We start from the raw sequence: 17,944 nt of genomic DNA, 5'->3' as shown, positions 1-17,944 counted from the left end.
AGCATAAGATGATCATAATATAAACCCAGTATTTATTTTTATAGGCCATTAAGTATATCCTTTCAATGCAGTTCAGTAACAGATGCCTGAAACAAATGAGTATTTCCATCAAGCCTTTGCTTCATAAATTTCCTCTTCATGGTCTCAACTGTTCACCAACTCTATGTTCAAAAAAACTTAATAGGGAATGTAAGACCCAAAGAAAATCACGGGTCCTTGGCCGACTGATCCAATCATTTTTCCACTGTAAAAGAATATGGTGCAATAATAAACGATTGAAAAACTAACCAAGTTATCAGAATAGAGCATTTAAAAAAAAAAATTACATGAAAAACAATTAGACAGAACAAAGCTCTCTAGCACACAGCAGGTTTTCCACAAGCCAGTGCCTTGAGGAAAACAATCACCTTAATACCTGCCCTGGGGGAATTTATTCAGTTTTTAACATTCCCTGTACAGGGGTGTCCTGCAATAGCAGAACTACCCGAGCACATGCTGTGATAACGCAGCAGCAGCCAGAACGAGCAGGACTAACGAGGCCTTATCACACAAACAGGGTCTGAGAAACGCCACCTGAAACCTCGCCCCTTTGCAGTATCCGAGTCCCACCCAGGAGACACCCCGCCGCTGCTGCCCGCGCAGCCCCTCAGCGCGTCACATCCCACCACTCCCGGCCCAGCCTCCACCTGTGAGGCAAGAACCAGGCCGCCCTCCGCCTCCTCCCAGACACCGCGCAGGAACAGGCTGGAGAGGACCCTCCCGATCTCCGCTCCACTGCGGGGCTGCTGACAGGCGGGGACCTTCGGGCCGTGCCCTCCGCGCCACTCACAGCTCCTACCGCCGCTGCCTCACACCTTCGCGGGCTCTAAGATCAAACCGCCGCCGCCGCCCGGAAATGACGCGGGGGAGAGTGGAGGAGCCCAAACGCGCGCTTCCCGTTGCGCGAGCGGCGGCTCTGCGTCCCAGGAGCGTTTTTTGTGTTTTCTGTGACCCTCCCGCCCCGCTCTCCCGAGTTAAACATCATGTTCCTCCCGGCTGTGTCCCGTCCGGGCCCCCGCTTTGCTCGGGTGGGGCGCCGGGATGAGGAACGAAGGCTGCGGGAGCCGGAGGGGGCGGAGCGCGAGAAGGAAGGCGGCATGGTTACCTAAGGGCAGAGGCCGCTGGGAGGAGAGGGCGTCAAGCGCAGGGGTGGTGTTAAGGGTTGGGCTAAGAGAGGGGCCCGCAGGACGGGGCGCCTCGGGCAGTGACGCCGGCTCTAGAGATTGGCGGGAAGAGCGGCTCAGGGCTGGAACCAAGGAGAGGGGCCCGGAAAGAGGAAGGGTGCGCCTCAAGGCGGGACTACCGCTCCCATCCTGCCCTGCGCCGGCCCCGCCGGGAGTACGGGTTCTCCGAGCGTCTGCTGGGAGATCACGTAGAGGGGCTGGGGTGCTGCTGCTCGGGGTAGGCAGCCAGCAGGCATGCTCAGCACATTACAGCCGAGGGAAGGCTGCTGCCACCGCCCAGGAGCGGAACCGCGGGAACGGAGGCACCCGGGCTGCCATTAGCCGCGGGAGCAGTCTACCCGCGCGCCGCCAGTAATCGTCGGCTGCCCACACTGGGTTGGCTTTACAGTGCCGGTGTCCGCGCCAAGGCGGGGTTCTTATTGGTGGTTATAGCCATCTATCAGCGCAGCGGCGCCCTCCGATTGGCAGCTGTTTCCTGGGCGGGCTTGCGCGCGCGTAAGCTCTGAAAAGCACCACTCACCGGCAGCGCCGGGGGAAGGCGCTATGCTGCTAATTGGCCCGTGCGGCCGTTAATCATTAGCGTTTGCCGCTGCTATTGGCGGTTGTGGCGCGGTGGGGCGGGCCTCTTTCCCCGCCGCGGCAGCAGGAGGAACCCAGGCGGCTGTCGGGGCTTGCGATGGGGTTAAGTGCCCCTCGTGCGTGAGCCCGCTGTCGCTGCGCCGGCCGCAGCCCGCCGGCCGCGCTGCCGCGGTAAGGAGCCCGCCGCTCCGAGGCGGAAGGCCCTCTCCTGCAGGCGGGAGGGCGGCGGTGGGGCCGCGTGGTCCGCTGAGGAGAGCGGGGGAGGGGGGGCAGTCGGCCGCGCCCGCAGTGCGGAGAGCGGGGGGCAGCCGCTGAAGGAGGGCGGGCGGGCCCGCGCAGGGGGAGGGGCGCGCCTCGCGGCCGTTGGGGCCGGCTGCACCTGCACGCTGTGGGGCCGGGTGGTCCCGGTCCGAAGGGGAAAGGCTGGCCTTGTTCTTCTTCCCTAAAATAGGCAGCGCTGGTCGCCGTTGGCGGAGTGGGGCACGACGACCTGGGGCTGTGCTCCCCTGCCGCCCGCCGTGGGCCAGCCGGTCAGCCCCGGGGCTGCGCCCTCGGCCTTCTGCAGCCCTGCCCCGGCCCGGCCTGGGGTCTGTCCCGGCCTCGCAGGCGCGGTTACTTGTTGGAGGACGTGGGTCCTTTCTCAGCGAGCTGGTTGGTGGCCCTGGGATGCGCCGAGCCCTCCGCCGGTGGGCTCCAAGGGTGCCAAGTGTGGCGGGGCGGGTTTTTCGGGGTTAGCCCCTCGGGTTAGCAGTGGTTCTTTGAGATTGTACTGCGCTCATGGCTATCGTGGGCGCCAACTTAGACGTCTCCTTACGTTGTCTGGAGGAAAAATGTTATCTACCTGTATTTGTGCTACCTATGATAGGGTTGGAAGAGGGTTGTTAACTTACTATTTTTTTGGTCGCATGTTGAGCAACTCTATATGTGGATATATCTAGCAAACTGTAATCAAAAGTGTAAGTCGAATCCAGAGTAAACTGTCATAGCCAGGTTTTTACAGCCTCATTTAATAGCAGTTTTCAGCACTGAAGAAGAGCTTCACTTTATGAGATGGAATGAGACAGGAAAAGAATTTCTTATGTTGAGTCTAAGATTATTCACAGTAAAGGGATTTGCACATATTCTGATTTTCATATTTAAGCCTGTAGACGAAGATACATGGTGAATTTGTGTGATCTCTATAGAAAGCAGGATTAGAAAGGTGATGGGAAAAAACCCAAAATGAGTGATGGATATTGTGTTTAGGGTGCATTGTCAGATAATATAATCTACAAAAGTGTGTTTCTGAGTGTTTTTTTTAATTTGTTTAATATTGATGCCCCTTTTCATTAGCTGTAAATGAGAGAGATCTTCCTGTGCCTAATGCAGAATAGGGAATGTGTTGGATTGTTTTGTTTTTCCTCTTGCAGAGTGCTACTTGCCATTTTGCATTGAGGCATTACCAACTTTCAGCAGGGTTACTTTCACGTGTTGTCTTCTATAAGGAGTGTTATACTTGAGACTTAATTTTTGGTTGAATACTAAGCAGAAGATGTGATCACAGGAGTCTTGCAATGCAGTATTTCTTGTGAATGTTAGAGTACCTGTTGTTGAAGTGAAAGCAAAAAAATGAAATTATTTTTCAAAAGGTTTTATTCAAGCAGTTTGCTATTCTGGAGAAGGAAATGGCAATAGAAATGTGTTTTCTTTGGCAGTCTTCCATTTGTTTGTTACAAATGATAATATTGGCAGGTAGCTAATATTAAGTGTGTGTTTTACAGTAAATACTGTGATGCCAACGGTTTGGGTGTTTTCTAGAAAATCTGTAATTTATAGCTTGTACTTCTCAAAAAAAAAAAAAGCCCCACTGGTAAGGATAAAATAAAGACTTGTTGTATCTTTTAAATCTTGGAAGATCAAAAATATAGTACTTGTAACCACACTGCTCGCAATTCCAGGGTCAGTTTTTATATTACAAAACTTTAAATTGCTATCAAGATTAACTGCTAGTTTTCTTAGAAGTAAATATGGGTTTGCTTAAATACTAGTAATTTTAAGGGGTGTGCATGCAGTGTACTGGGTTGTTTGTTGACACTTTTTCAGACATTTGTTAAAGATATTGGAAGGGTAAATGACTCTTAATATTTTGCAGTGATTCACTGATTAAATTTACGTGTGTATGTGTGGATGGAGGAATGATGAAGGAAAATCTGAGGAGGCAGATAGTAGTTACTTTCCTCTTTGTCTTAAGCATAATTCTTAAAACCTGTTTGTGAAACTGCTTCAGACTAACTTGATGTTCTAGGTGAAGTGTTTAAGGTATAGTTCTGGGTATGAAACACAAATACCATGGGTTTGTGTTTTATTTAGTTGAAAGGTGCTATCTGTTTGCTCCAGTTAATTGAAATTCGTATATCTTTATATCATCATTTCCACACATATTTTTTCTCCCCAGAGTTAATTTGCCTAAGAAATATAGCACCACATATTAAATATGATACGTTTGAAGTTTCAAGGTACTTTTTTCTAGGCTTTTAAAAGCAGTTGATACAGTTACATTTTTTTGGATTCTTTGGGGAAAATGGGACTTCTGACAGCATGTTCTTAAGGAGTGGATTGTCAGATAATGTTAGTAGAGCAATATAAACTTCAAATTAGCTGTAGTGCAGCATGCATTCAATTTTTAAAAACCTTTTAATGTATATTGGCAGCATTGTTCACTTTTGGTGAGCTAGACAACTCTATGGTATAATTTTTACTACCTTAATAAAAATAGCAACAACTTTGGATGTCCTGATTAGTGATAGCCAATAAATCTATCAAAGCGTATAGATTATGAAATTTTCCAGCATACTCTTAATTCTTATTTCATAGGTACGGAGAGAGTTAAGTCATAGCTAGTAAACACAAAATACTGTAATTCATGGGTGTGACATCTGAGGAGCTTTCATAGAAGTAGTGGAGTATTCTGTAATCCTGGCATGGAAGGACTGCAGGAGAGTTGGGGTTTGGGAGCCCAGTTAAGCTTTTGGTTGCAGTTTTCCCATGTACATTCCACCTAGTAATGGGTAGATAGGAACGGCCATGAGGCTTTTGTGAAATGGCGCATTCCAAATTGAGCCTTCCCTAATGGGAAGATGAGTTGTTAGTCAATGCAAGACCTGAGTGAGCCCGTTCACACCATACTCTTTAGGCAAGAAGAATCTATCTGAATGCCTTAACATGGTGCTTACTCTGGATGGTAGATTGTGTTTCTTTGTTGGCTTTTCTTTAAGGTGGTGGACCAATGTGCTGTATAACAATTATAAGAGTTTTTTGAAAGTGGTATTGGAAAGCTGTTTCTAGGAGATGATAAATCAGCAACAGATTATGATTAAATATCATTGTGAAAATTGTTCTTCCAGCCTGCTTATAAGCTGATTTTGTAACTGTTTGAAGGAGTGCTTTAGAGGAAATAATGTCTGAAACCAGGTTTATGGAAGCTCAGCAGCCTTAGTTACAGAAGAGTTTCTACTGCTACTCTTGTGCATAAGTAGTCTCCTGCAATTTAATGTATGTGTTATGAGAATCCTGTCAATGTGTCACTTTATGATGTGAACTCTTCTCCAATATATAGAATTAAGTTTCCAAGAATTTTGGTTATTGTATGTTTGTGTGCAGGCTGCTGAAGAAAACTGTAAATCTGAAGAGCATGGCTGTGAGATGCATATTTAAGGGTTTTGTCTCTATTCTTTGTCTTGGATCTCTAGAAGGGAATGGGGCATTCTTTTTCTGCAGCTGCTAGCTTCTGCCTAAACATTTATACACTGTATTGTTTACCTGTCTTTGTTCACATGCTGCTAAGTTTTTTTTTCTGTTCTTTTATCTCTTTCCCAACATAAATTCTTGTTATTCTTTAATCTATAACTCAAACATTTGTGTATAAAATGGATTTTTGTCCTTTGCTTGTCACTCTTGACTCTTTCCTCTGCCCCGTCCTCAGTTTTATTTGTTAGTAAGTTTATACTGCCATTTGTGAAAGGTCTTTATCTAATCATATGTATAGAATGGTCTAAAGGCTGAAGCTTTTCAGGACAAACTTCTTAAATATCATTAAAGCTATGGCTATATAGCATAGCATAGTTGCTCCTTCATTTGAAGGCATAGTTTTGGATAATTTCAGTTACTGGGTCAAAAAATAACCTCTAAAAGGCATAACCATGTGTCACTGTTGGATTTGGTTTAGCTGACCATTCTTATCAAAGATCTGGTGCAGAGTTTTGCATTATTCTAAAAACTGCCTTTTATGTTTGGTTAGCAGTTACTACCACAGTTGTTTTGAAGAAGTACATTCGCAGCCAAATGAGTTATAATAGCTTTCTGTTACTGTCCAACTAAACCATTTTGCTTCATGTTACAGTGAAGCAGGATATATAGATGTGCTTCTTGCAAATACCTGCCTTTGTGAAAGAGGCCATCATATTGACATGCCCTGAGCTTTTTGTTCATACCCTCTGTCACACCCTCTGATCTCTTAAATGAGCTGTTATTGTGAAGGGTTTCTGAACACTTTCAGCTGTTTAGGTCTCATTCTGTCAAATCTAAACATGTATAGGAAGGCTCACAGGAGCAGTTTAGCTGGCAGATGGAGGAAATGGTGACTGGAAGTGAGATCAGTGACTTCTTTAGCGCAGCTGAATCTTGAAAAGGCTGTTGGTGTGCAGCTGGTGGGCGAAGTTTGAACTAATTCGAATGCTTCTGCCAGCAGCAGATTGAGGAGTGTTCTCACAGTCCTTTTTGATGTCAGAGCTCTGGGCATAAGAACCTCCTGCTGGTGATGAGAAGCTAGGAGCAGTTGCATCATTGACCATCATGATGGATCCATAAGAAGATTTCCATCTGTTTCCGTATTCTAAGTGAGCTCAGAAGAATTTGGTACATTCTTGTAGAGATACAGTAGGAGTTTTGAGGGGCATTGGAAAATTGCTGGCCATTATAACTTAGGCTTTGATCAAATGTTCAGTTTTTGTGCGCAAGTGATAGATCAGCAAAATTAGTATACCAGTTTGTGGGGAATTCTTCTTCATGTTATTACACACACAGTGGGATACCTACCGAAGGTATAGGTAAAAGCCCGTTTCCTTTAAAGCATTGTAAATCCCTTTGTCTTTTGGATGAAGATCTACATTTCAGGTTCAGTGTGCTCTGTAGGTATTTCAAGAGTAAAACTTGCTCCCAGGATTAGATTATTTTTCTCTTTTATTATCTGTTAAATCTATTTCCATAACTTTAAGCAAGAACTAAACCCTTGCCAGTCTGAGTCTTACCTTAAAAGTAGCTTGATAGCAAAGCTACATAGAACATCAGTACCTTGATTCCAAATAAATCTTGTCTTGTCTTTTTGAGTTGATACTTCCTTGTCCTTTTTACACTTGAGAAGCCAGACTATTCCCAAATAATAACTTTTGCTTAATGGCTTTCCGTGTGCAAAACAAGGGAAACTTAACTATTTTTCTTATGTTGATGGTTGTTGCTTATATGCCAGTGGAAGAAACCTTGGGAACATGGATAATTGGATACTCATAGTATCTGCTGATACTAGTTCTACCATTAGAATTTGAAATAGCAAGTCTTTGACTTTTACTTACAGTGAAGATTATAAATGATTAGTCTCCTAGGTTAGGTGTTGTGATTTCTTTTTTGCTTTAAGCACATCAAAGTCATCTTTAATACATTTTCATTGCAAATAATCTCTAGAAAGAATTCTAGGCACATGTTTCGTTGTACATCGTATTATTGTCATGGAAAATAAAGTGCTCTTTAAAGGGTTTAAAGCTGTACCGCAAGCCAGTACCAGTGGTACTCTGAGGTGTCATCCTTGTGGTGTGGATTGGGAGGAGGAAGAAGGCATGCAAAGCTTAGGTGACTTTATGGAGGCTGCCATAGGAATACTAATGCCTTCTGGTTAGACTTGTGGTCTAGTAAATGGATATGAATCTTTCATACAAACTGTTGTGTTAACTTATAAAATTGTTGTTATTTTCATCCTGATGCTTTGTGTGGTAATGCCACACAGGTTCTGTTTCCCTCTCTGTTGTCAAATAATGGCTCTGGAGAGGAACACCTGGTTTATGTGGATGTTCTTGTTACTGGGAGAAGCAACTGAGCCAGACTGAGTTTAGCTAGTAATGATTAAAATGGTGAAGAGCCTTCATCCAGTGTAGTAAGTAATACCATGTTTTACCTAAGATTTCTGAGCTCTTAATGGTACCTTTAAACTAAATTCTTACAACAGTAATATGAACAGAATAAATGACAATACTGGGCTAACCCAAATATTGCTATGTGTAATATTCCAGCAGTTGGCTGTTCATCATCAGGTGTGGTGACATCCCATTAGTTGCTATTTAATCTTGTCTTTACTGGCACTGCAAAGTTTGATTTGGAAGGCAAAAAGAGCTGTAGTCCTTATTAAGGCTTGTGTATCAAAGTAGTAGTGAAAACTTTCCCAGCTCAGAATACAATCAGCTTTTTATCTGGCCTTTTCTGTTGAAATATTGGACAATGTTAGAAACTGGATTTATATGTCTTATCTTCCTCAGTCCATAGTAGTGGGAAGGCTTAAAATTACAGTGTTCCATAAAGGTCAAGAAATTTAAATGTGTAGGTATTCTTTCAGTATCTTCTTTTCTTGTCCTGTCTTCTAATAAGCAATGAAATATGGGCTGATTTTAAGCAGGAAACAGTTTAGCCCATTTTTAATATGTGGGATAATTAGGGGTGGGAGACTTTTGAAAGGATTTTTCGGCTCTGATCAGACAATGTGTGAATTCAGGCGTGTTTTAGATTAGTGGTGGCAATTCTGGAGCCTGTTGCTTGACTGACATCAAAGTGATCTAATGGGGTTCATAGCTGTCTAGCTAAGTATCTTGCCTTCCCATGCTGCTCCAGGAAGGCAGCAGTGTCTTCTGTAGATCTGTGTCATATCTGCCCACACTAGCTGTCTGTATCTGGTCAGCTGACTAGCTTTTGATATGACAAGTAAGAAAGTCCTCACGCATTAACAGGAATTCAGCTTTAATACTTCTCATAACTTACTAACTTTGGAACTTCCATGTTTGAAGTCTCAGTTGTTTTCTGTGTCCATATTGTCATGTCTGCATATGTTGCAGTTAACATGGTTATAATGGCAGTGATTCTAAAACTTATAAGCTATGTTTGAATTCAGACTGCCTATGTACTATATATATGTAAATTAAATGTAGGCATAACCACGATAAGGAGGATGGATTCTCTCACGTGTTTGTTACAGAAGTGAGAGACTTCTATAGGAAATGTTCGAGGGTATAAAATTTATTTTAAATATTAAATTTTTAGAAATAAATTACAAGTAAGCAGACTTTTTAAAGTTTCTCCTAATTTTAAGGAAAACTTGCTAACCCTTGTGAGGCTAATGGAAAGTAAAGTTGTATGAACAACAACAAAAAAATCAGTTGGTTCCCACTGACTCTAGGTCAGCCAGGTACTTTGGTATTAAATAGAAGTAATTATCAGTAAAATAATGGAATGTTTGTGGACTAATAGGTAACTTTATGCCCTGTGCACTGCATGAATGTGCTTTAAGACTGAGAGACTCATTTAGTCCAGTCCCTTCTTATTACAGGAAATAATCCTTTCATAACTGTGTCAGTCTTTATCTTAACACTAATTATATTTCTTTCCTGCTGAATATCAGTTGTAAATTCTGGTTCTGTGATGTCTGCTGATCTCCAGCCTGGATGACTGCCGCAAACTTACAGATGCAGGGCTTTGTGGAAACATTTTCCTCTAGCTTAAGTAGTTCTCCTACCCATCTGTTGCCTGCTACAGCCACATGTGCCATCTAATAAGGACCTGTCCTGTTCAGTCTGTTTTGAACAAGCTAGATGTCTTTTTCAGTTTCTTCTTCAGCTATCTTGTTTTTAGAATGATGTTTTCTGTACAAGTGCAAATACCATCTTTCTTATAAGATAATAGAATTATAGAATAGTTAGGGTTGGAAAGGACCTTATGATCATCTAGTTCCAACCCCCCCTGCCATGGGCAGGGACACCCCACACTAAACCATGTCACCAAAGGCTCTGTCCAACATGGCCTTGAACACCACCAGGGATGCAGCATTCACAACTTCCTTGGGCAACCCATTTCAGTGCCTCACCACCCTCACAGTAAAGAACTTCTTCCTTATATTCAATCTAAACTTCCCCTGTTTCAGTTTTAACCCGTTACCCCTTGTCCTATCACTACAGTCCCTAATGAAGAGTACCTCCCCAGCATCCTTATAGGCCCCCTTCAGATACTGGAAGGCTGCTATGAGGTCTCCACGCAGCCTACACCAGGCTGAACAGCCTCAACTTTTTCAGCCTGTCTTCATATAGGAGGTGCTCCAGCCCTCTGAACATCCTCGTGGCCCTCCTCTGGACTTGTTCCAACAGTTCCATGTCCTTCTTATATTGAGGACACCAGAACTGCACACAATATTCCAAGTGAGGTCTCATGAGAGCAGCGCAGAGGGGCAGGATCACCACCTTTGACCTGTTATTCACGCTCCTTTTGATGCAGCCCAGGATGCGTATGTCTTTCTGAGCTGCGAGCACACGCTGAAGCCAGCTCATGTTCATTTTCTCATCGAACAACACCCCCAAGTCCTTCTCCGCAGGGCTGCTCTGAATCTCCCCTCCCCTCCCAGCCTGTAGCTGTGCCTGGGATTGCTCTCACCCAGGTGTAGAACCTTGCACTTGGCATGGTTAAACTTCATAGGGTTGGCATCAGCCCACCTCACAAACTGTCAAGGTCCCTCTGGATGGCATTCCTTCCCTCCAGCATATCAACCGAACCGCACAGCTTGGTGTCATCAGCAAACTTGCTGAGGGCGCACTCAATCCCACTGTCCATGTCAGTGATGAAGATGCTGAACAAGACCGGTCCCAACACTGATCCCTGAGGGATACCACTCGTTACTGTTCTCCAGCTGGACACTGAGCCATTGACCACAACTCTTTGTGTGCGGCCATCCAGCCAGTTCTTTATCCACCGAGTGGTCCATCCATCAAATTGATGTCCCTCCCATTTACAGACAAGGATCTCATGGGGGCAGTGTTGAATGTTTTTACAAGTCCAGGTAGATGATGTCAACTGCTCTACTCTGTCCATCAGTTCCCTACCCCCATCATAGGAGGCTGCCAAATTGATCAGGCACGATTTTGCTTTTGTGACGCCATGCTGGCTGTCACGAAGCACCTTGTTTTTTTCATGTGCCTTAGCATGCCTTCCAGGAGAATCTGTTCCAAGATTTTGCCAGGCATGGAGGTGAGACTGACTGATCTGTAATTCCTGGGGTCTTTCTTTTTCCTCTTCTTGAACATGGGGGTTATATTTCCCTTTTTCCAGTCACCGGGAACTTTGCGTGACTGCCATGATTTTTCAAATATGATGGCCAGTGGCTTAGCAACTTCATTTGCCGGCTCCTTCGGGACCTGCAGATGAATTTCATCAGGTCCCATGGACTTGTGTACTTTCAGGTTCTTAAGATGGTCTTGAACCAGATGCTTTTCTATAGTGGGCCTAAGATCTTCGTTCTCACAGTCCCTGCGTCTGCCTCCTAAGACTTGGGTGGTATGGTCAGAGCATTTACAGTGAAGACTGAGGCAAAGAAGTCATTAAGAATTTCAGCCTTCTCCAAATCCAGGGTAGCCAGTTCTGAAAGCTTCTGGAGAGGGTCCACATTGACCCTTTTGTCCCTGGTCTGTCTTTTATTTGCAATGTAATTATAGCATCCCTTCCTGTTGTCTTTCAAATCCCTAGCCAAGTTAAATTCTAACTGAGCCTTAGCTTTCCTAACCTGGTCCCTAGCTTCCTGGACAACCTTCCCAGTGATCCTTGAATATCAGCCAGCAGTCTTGGGCCCCCGTCTCATCAGGGCACTTATAGTTCTGTAGCTTTTCTGAGAATAACTTGAATGGTAGGTACATCTTAGTGCATTTACCTTTCTCAAGGCTACATTTCATTCTGAGTTTTGTCACAGAATTGATATTCAGCTTAGGTTGATTTATTTATCTTCCATCTTGCTTCTACTGGATGACTATTGCGTTAAAGAATTTCTGTCATTGGTAACAATCAGTACTGTTACCAGTATCCTTAAGATATTTTTTTTTCCTTCTGCTGATATTACTCTATGTTTGGATCCAAAGAAATTAGCATTATGTCTCATGTAGTAGGACTGAAATGAAACAGAGCTCCATTGCTAACCCACTTGCCTATTTTGCCCTCACTGCCTTACCTATTTGTCCACTCTTAATCTACTGCTAATAATACTTTTTGTTAGTAAGCCTTTTAATTACTAAAATAATTGTTATTTATCTTCATTGTTTCTATTTTATCAATTCTTAAGAAATACTACTCTATTAAATAGAGCTGTTTGGAACAGTCTGTTACGCATGTTTTCCTGTCAACTCGTTTTCCATTGACTTTTGTGCCTTTGATTCATTCTTTCCTTTAAAAGCTGTTCAAAAGCCAAACATAGTGTTATTTTTTTCCTTATGTTCTGTGCTTGACATTCTAACATAGAGTGTATTTTGTACTGTTGCAGGAGAATCTCTGCTTTGGGACTTCAGATCTTGTGAAATAGTTTTTGTAATTTTTTGTATTTAGTAGGTATGCTGTATTCAGCATTTACATTGTGAATTTTGGTTTTTCTTTGAATGTAGTCTTTCAAATTCAATATCAGATGTGCTGTAGTTTTTTTTTGTGTGTTCTTGTTCATTATCCATATAAATAGAAAAAGAACATTTTGGTAGCAAGTTCTGTCTCAGACTCATAACTTGTGCTTTTGCCTTCTAAGGCTTACCTTTTGGCTGTTCGGTCTGGTTTTGGCCTCTTGGTTTTTTTTCTGTTTGCTTGTGTGTTTGTGGTGTTTTGTTTGTTGTTTGTTTTTTTTTTTGTGGGTGGGTTGTTTGTTCACTTCCTCTCCATTTATTCATCTAGCTATATTTGTGGTTATTCATTTTAAAGGGCTCTCCACCCTTCTCAGCCTCTTTTTCCTCTGCCATTGCACATCTGTAGTGAAGTCAAGTTCCACAGGTAGTTTGGAGAACATTCTTTAAGTAATCTGCACACTTAACATTGTCAAATACTACATAAAATTTGTCAATGTCTTCCATATCTATTATTGTATCTGTGTATTTTATATCTGTATAAGGAAATGGTATAACAAGAATAGCCTGATTATCCTCAAGTCCTGGATTGTTGTAGCATGAGGCTGTATCAAGGTCCCTGTTATGGATTTGCTATAAAGTAAAGCCTTTTGGCCATGGAAATGTAGGATTCTAATAATTATTAATAGCTATTCTATTAATTATTAATAATCCTTTGCTTGAATATTCTCATTACACAAACAAGATTCTTAAGGATTGACTTACTTAGTGGAAGAGCAGCTTTAAAGTCTGCTGTCTGTAAACCATCTCCTTTGCTCATCCCATGTTTGGTATCACAGGGAATGACTAGCGCTGACCTGGTCTGGTCACAATTCCTAAGTATGTTAGGCAAAGCATAATGCAGGTTGGAAGTAAACACTCTTAACACATGAAAAATTGGATTTTCAGCAAGTTTTTCTTTCCTGTTTTTTAAGCTTTCAGAACCTTTCTGCCCCCAAACTTGGGTATATATGCTTGTGTTCAGGTAGGGAAAGGTGCATTTGGTATTTGCATTTTGAGGCTGTGTTGTTTTTTCTTCTGTCAAATTTGCAATGACTTGGTTATGAAATCTTTGAGATACTTTTGAAGAAAACAGTGGTGCTTATTTTTCTTTTCCATTATGGTTTTAAACTTCTCTGAACTACTTTTCAGAAAACATTTAAATCTTCAAAGATCTAATGCACTGTATTAGTTTCTCATCTGGATCCTTCCAGAATATAGTTGTTGGTGGCAGTATTTGTCTATGCTCATACCCTTTCTTAAAAAGTCCATCATGCTATAAAACTAATCTTTATTAAGTTTACTTTTTTCTTCCTCCCCTCTAAAGAGTGATACAGTGGTAAGCTTAATACATAGCCTCTTGTTTCAGTAATTGTACCATAAATGTTAGCATTGCTTCCTTGACTGTACCCCCAACTTAAGAAAATGAAATAACTTTGCAAGGTGTGAGGACCAAGGTGGCAGAAAATGTCTTGTGGTTTATTTCGGAATTGGCTCTCTTTCTGCTTGTGTCCAGACAATTAAGCTGCTGTTCTTCTTATATGTGCTTTCAGAAGTGTTCATTAGGAAGTATCAAGATGCTGATTTTACTCTACTTCCTTTGTTAGCAGGATTTTCAGTATAGAGGTATAAAATCATGCTTACACAGCTGTTTGATGAGGCCCTCCTATTAGAGAGGCAGTTGTCTCCTGACCTCCCTTAGACCACAAAGTTGAACAAAGGAATTTGCAAGATTCAGATGCAATGCAGGATACTGCTTAGCACTGGATCTAAAACCCATTTAGACTGAAGCTGCTGCAGAGGACAGTAGCTCATTTATAAACAATGCAGAAAGATTAGGTGCAAGAGTCAGATTCTTTAATCTTATGCAAGTTAGACTGTCTCCACTAACATTCTTGAACTGTGGATTCCCCAAAAAACTAGTTTAGTAATAACCTAATTCAAGAAGCTTTGCTGACATCGAAGGCTTTGCTGGTAGAATGTGACCATATGTCAACTTACTGTTGTGAGATTTCACTGGATGGACTTGAGTTTAAAAGCTCGTTCTAGCTGTCTAGGGGAGTTTCAGATCTGTACAGCTGTCACACATGATGACAAGAGAGTTTGATGTGTAACCTGTTCCAGGACTTGTCCTGAAATTACTGCATATTAATTGAAAATTGACTAAACTGAAACAATTGCACTTAGTAAATCATAGAATCATTTAGGTTGGAGATGACCTTTAGGGTTAGGTCCAACTGCTAGCCTAGCACTGCCTTAGGAAGTGTGACCAGACCAGGTCAGCGCTAGTCATTCCCTGTGATACCAAACATGGGATGAGCAAAGGAGATGGTTTACAGACAGCAGACTTTAAAGCTGCTCTTCCACTAAGTAAGTCAATCCTTAAGAATCTTGTTTGTGTAATGAGAATATTCAAGCAAAGGATTATTAATAATTAATAGAATAGCTATTAATAATTATTAGAATCCTACATTTCCATGGCCAAAAGGCTTTACTTTATAGCAAATCCATAACAGGGACCTTGATACAGCCTCATGCTACAACAATCCAGGACTTGAGGATAATCAGGCTATTCTTGTTATACCATTTCCTTATACAGATACAAAATACAGATACAATAATAGATATGGAAGATATTGACAAATTTTATGTAGTATTTGACAATGTTAAGTGTGCAGATTACTTAAAGAATGTTCTCCGAAATACCTATGGAATTTGCCTTCACTACAGATTCCCTAAGGCAAAGGGGAAAGTGGCTGCAAAGGGTGGCAGCCTGTTCCAACGTCTGATAACTCTTTCAGGGAAGAAATTTTTTTTGATGTCCAATCTGTACCTCCCCTGGCACAACTTGAGGCCATTTCTTCTGTTGTATCGCTTCTTGAAGTGACTGACCCCCACCTCACTACAACCTCCTTTCAGGTATTTGCATAGAATGGTAAGTTCTCTTCTGACCCTCCTTTGCTCTGGGCTAAACAACCCCAGCTCCCTCAGCTGTTCCCCATAAAACTTGAGCTCTAGACTCTTCCTCAGCTTCATTGCCCTTCTCTGAACACACTCCAGTGCCTCAGTGTCTTTCTTGTAGTGAGTGATTTCATGGAGAATTGAAGAGTGTTTATCAAAAGAATACCAAATTATTACATTATCCAGCTTTCACTCCGCTTTTGCAACTTTTTTTTGATGTCAGCTTTGTAGCTTGTAGTTTCAAACAAAATACACAATCATCTTGTGGAATATGAAGTTAAATCTCAATACATAGACTATGTGAATCTCCAGAAATAAGGAACTTTGCTTAAAATAACTACAGATTTTACTATTGGTCTTTAAAATGGAGATCTGACATCTCTGACAGAAAGACATTCAAAGGTGGGGCAGGATTGTTTTGTGTTGGTTTTGGTTTTTTTTTTGTGGATTTTTGGGTGGTGTTTTTTGGTTTGTGTGGTTTTGTTTGTTTAAGGTAGGTTTTTTTTCCATATGTCACTACAGCATCTCAGTGGAATTGTAGGGAAGGAACAGTTCAGTCCTAGGATAAGTTCAGTCCTAGAATAAATTCAGACCTATTTAAAGTAGTTGTTTGAAATGTTAATCTGGCCTTCTCCAGGTACTCAAATCATTGCTGACCAACTGATCAGAGACTTTGTTGGAAAGCCAGATGAAGGAATTTGTTAGTTCTGAAGTTTTAGTAGCGTATTGACTTACCAGAGTTGAAAGCGTTAAATTAACAAGAGTCTTGCCAAGTCTTGCTGCCATTGCTTTTTGAGTGCAATTATAGACTATCTCTGAACTGTGCATAAGTCTTTCCTCATAGCATTATTTTATGTGGCAAAATTCCTGCTCTGGATGCACATGGAGGATTAAGTGCATCTAGTTCTTCTCAGTTAGTCTGGGTGTCGTGGTTTAAACCCAGTCAGGTAACTCGTTCACTCACTCCCCCCCTTCTTTCCCTCCCCCTACTCCCAGAGGGACGGAGAGGAGAATCAAAAAGAATGCAACTCCCACGGGTTGAGATAAGAACAGTTTAGTAACTAAGGTATAACACAAATCACTACTGCTACCACCAATGATAATAATGATAAAGGAAATAACAAGGGAAGAGAATACATCATCTCACCACCAGCCGACCGATAACTCGCCCCCCCAGCCCGACCAAGATCTGACCGATACCTCCTCCAACCCTGCAGTCTCCCAGCCCTTCCGGCTCACTCCCAGTTACCTCCCGGGCATGACGTGCTGTGGTATGGAATACCTCTTTGGTCAGTTCAGGTCAGGTGTCCTGTCTCTGCTTCCTCCTGGCTTCCCCTCCTCCCTGGCAGAGCATGAGGCTCACAAAGTCCTTGGCCAAACCAAAACATCCTTGTTATCAGCTCTGTTCCCAGGCCGAAAGTCAAAACACTGCACTACACCAGCTACCAAGGAGGAGAAAAATGACTGCTACTGCTGAACCCAGGACACTGGGTCTTACTTCATAACTCCCAAGATTTGTTCTTGTCCCTCCAGAATTATTGTTGAATCAGTATAATGTGAATCTTGGAGAGAAAATGAGGTTTAGCTTTAGCTTAAAAAAAAATATTTTTCTAGATTGTGTTGCAGTATTTTATGCAGAGTAACTGCTTATGTCTCTTTATGCAAGAGCCATGGGCCTTTTCTGTTCAGACTTGTTATCTTGCCTTAAACACCATGTTAAAACAAAAGATGCACATTTAAAACTTTCATAAATGTTCTATACAAGGTATATAATATTTCCATTTGCGGTGATGGAATAAGGCTATTGCTTTTATGAATCTTGTTATTCAGGGATGTGTATGAATAATTCAGTCAGGAGTCTTAAGATCTTTCTATACTGCTGCCTGCTCATTATTCAGAAATTCTTGATACAGTCTGCTGTTGCCCTAGCAACATTCTAAAAATTAGTGTCGTATCTATGAAAAAGCTTTTGTTTATCTAGCAAAGCCCACTATCCAGGCTGTATTATTGCGGGATGCATCTTGAGGGGCAACTCCAGGTCCCAGCCCTAGTTGTTTAAAAACCATTAAAATCTCCTTTTATGTGGCATTAATTGAAAATTGTTCTCTCTGATTCCCCCCCCCCCCCTTTCCTTTAAACTGGTCACGGATCTTGAATATGATGTTGGTTTGCTTTAAAGTCCCTTTAGGATCTGATAATGTCATGGTATTATCTGAGTAGAGATGCTTGACTGTACAAATATGCAAGGAAGTAAAAGTTGCATGTCGAATCCTGATGTTCTTAGGGTCCCTCTCTTTCTCTGCTACCCGTCTCTTTCCTCCTTCCTTTCCCCCTTCTCTTTTGACTTTTACATGAGAAGTCAGATATTGTTTAACCTTAAACACTCAGGGATTCAGAAAAATCTTTATTTGTGCTTATGAAGTTGACACTAACCAATTTAGTGCAGGAATAGGGGTGGTTTTAACAAAGTCCTTGAAACAGCTAATGCCACAA

General features: G+C 42.2%; 2 protein-coding genes across 20 annotated transcripts in view; one reads left to right on the top strand and one right to left on the bottom strand.

The window, feature by feature from the left end:
- ZRANB3 (zinc finger RANBP2-type containing 3) overlaps window positions 1-1,506 on the bottom strand; it is a 494,211-nt gene extending 492,705 nt beyond the window's left edge. For 3 of the 7 annotated variants that reach the window (XM_062605938.1, XM_062605910.1, XM_062605881.1), the window contains exon 1: window positions 830-900. The gene's annotated coding sequence lies outside the window, so the exon portion shown is untranslated. Of the gene's footprint in view, window positions 1-829; window positions 901-1,144 lie in introns of those variants that run through there. The other 4 variants (XM_062605890.1, XM_062605928.1, XM_062605920.1 and 1 more) reach the window with 4 other exon arrangements.
- A 298-nt stretch (window positions 1,507-1,804) lies between these two features.
- Window positions 1,805-17,944, top strand: part of R3HDM1 (R3H domain containing 1) — a 92,554-nt gene continuing 76,414 nt past the window's right edge. For 2 of the 13 annotated variants that reach the window (XM_062605789.1, XM_062605763.1), the window contains exon 1: window positions 1,809-1,973. The gene's annotated coding sequence lies outside the window, so the exon portion shown is untranslated. Of the gene's footprint in view, window positions 1,974-17,944 lie in introns of all 13 variants that reach the window. The other 11 variants (XM_062605778.1, XM_062605840.1, XM_062605868.1 and 8 more) reach the window with 9 other exon arrangements.

The sequence above is a fragment of the Pezoporus occidentalis genome, unplaced genomic scaffold (genome assembly GCF_034315485.1).
Source record: "Pezoporus occidentalis ecotype Australia unplaced genomic scaffold, CSIRO_AGI_Poc_V1 ctg12, whole genome shotgun sequence".
Taxonomy (NCBI): Eukaryota; Metazoa; Chordata; class Aves; order Psittaciformes; family Psittacidae; genus Pezoporus; species Pezoporus occidentalis.
This window is presented reverse-complemented; position numbering and strand designations above follow the sequence as displayed.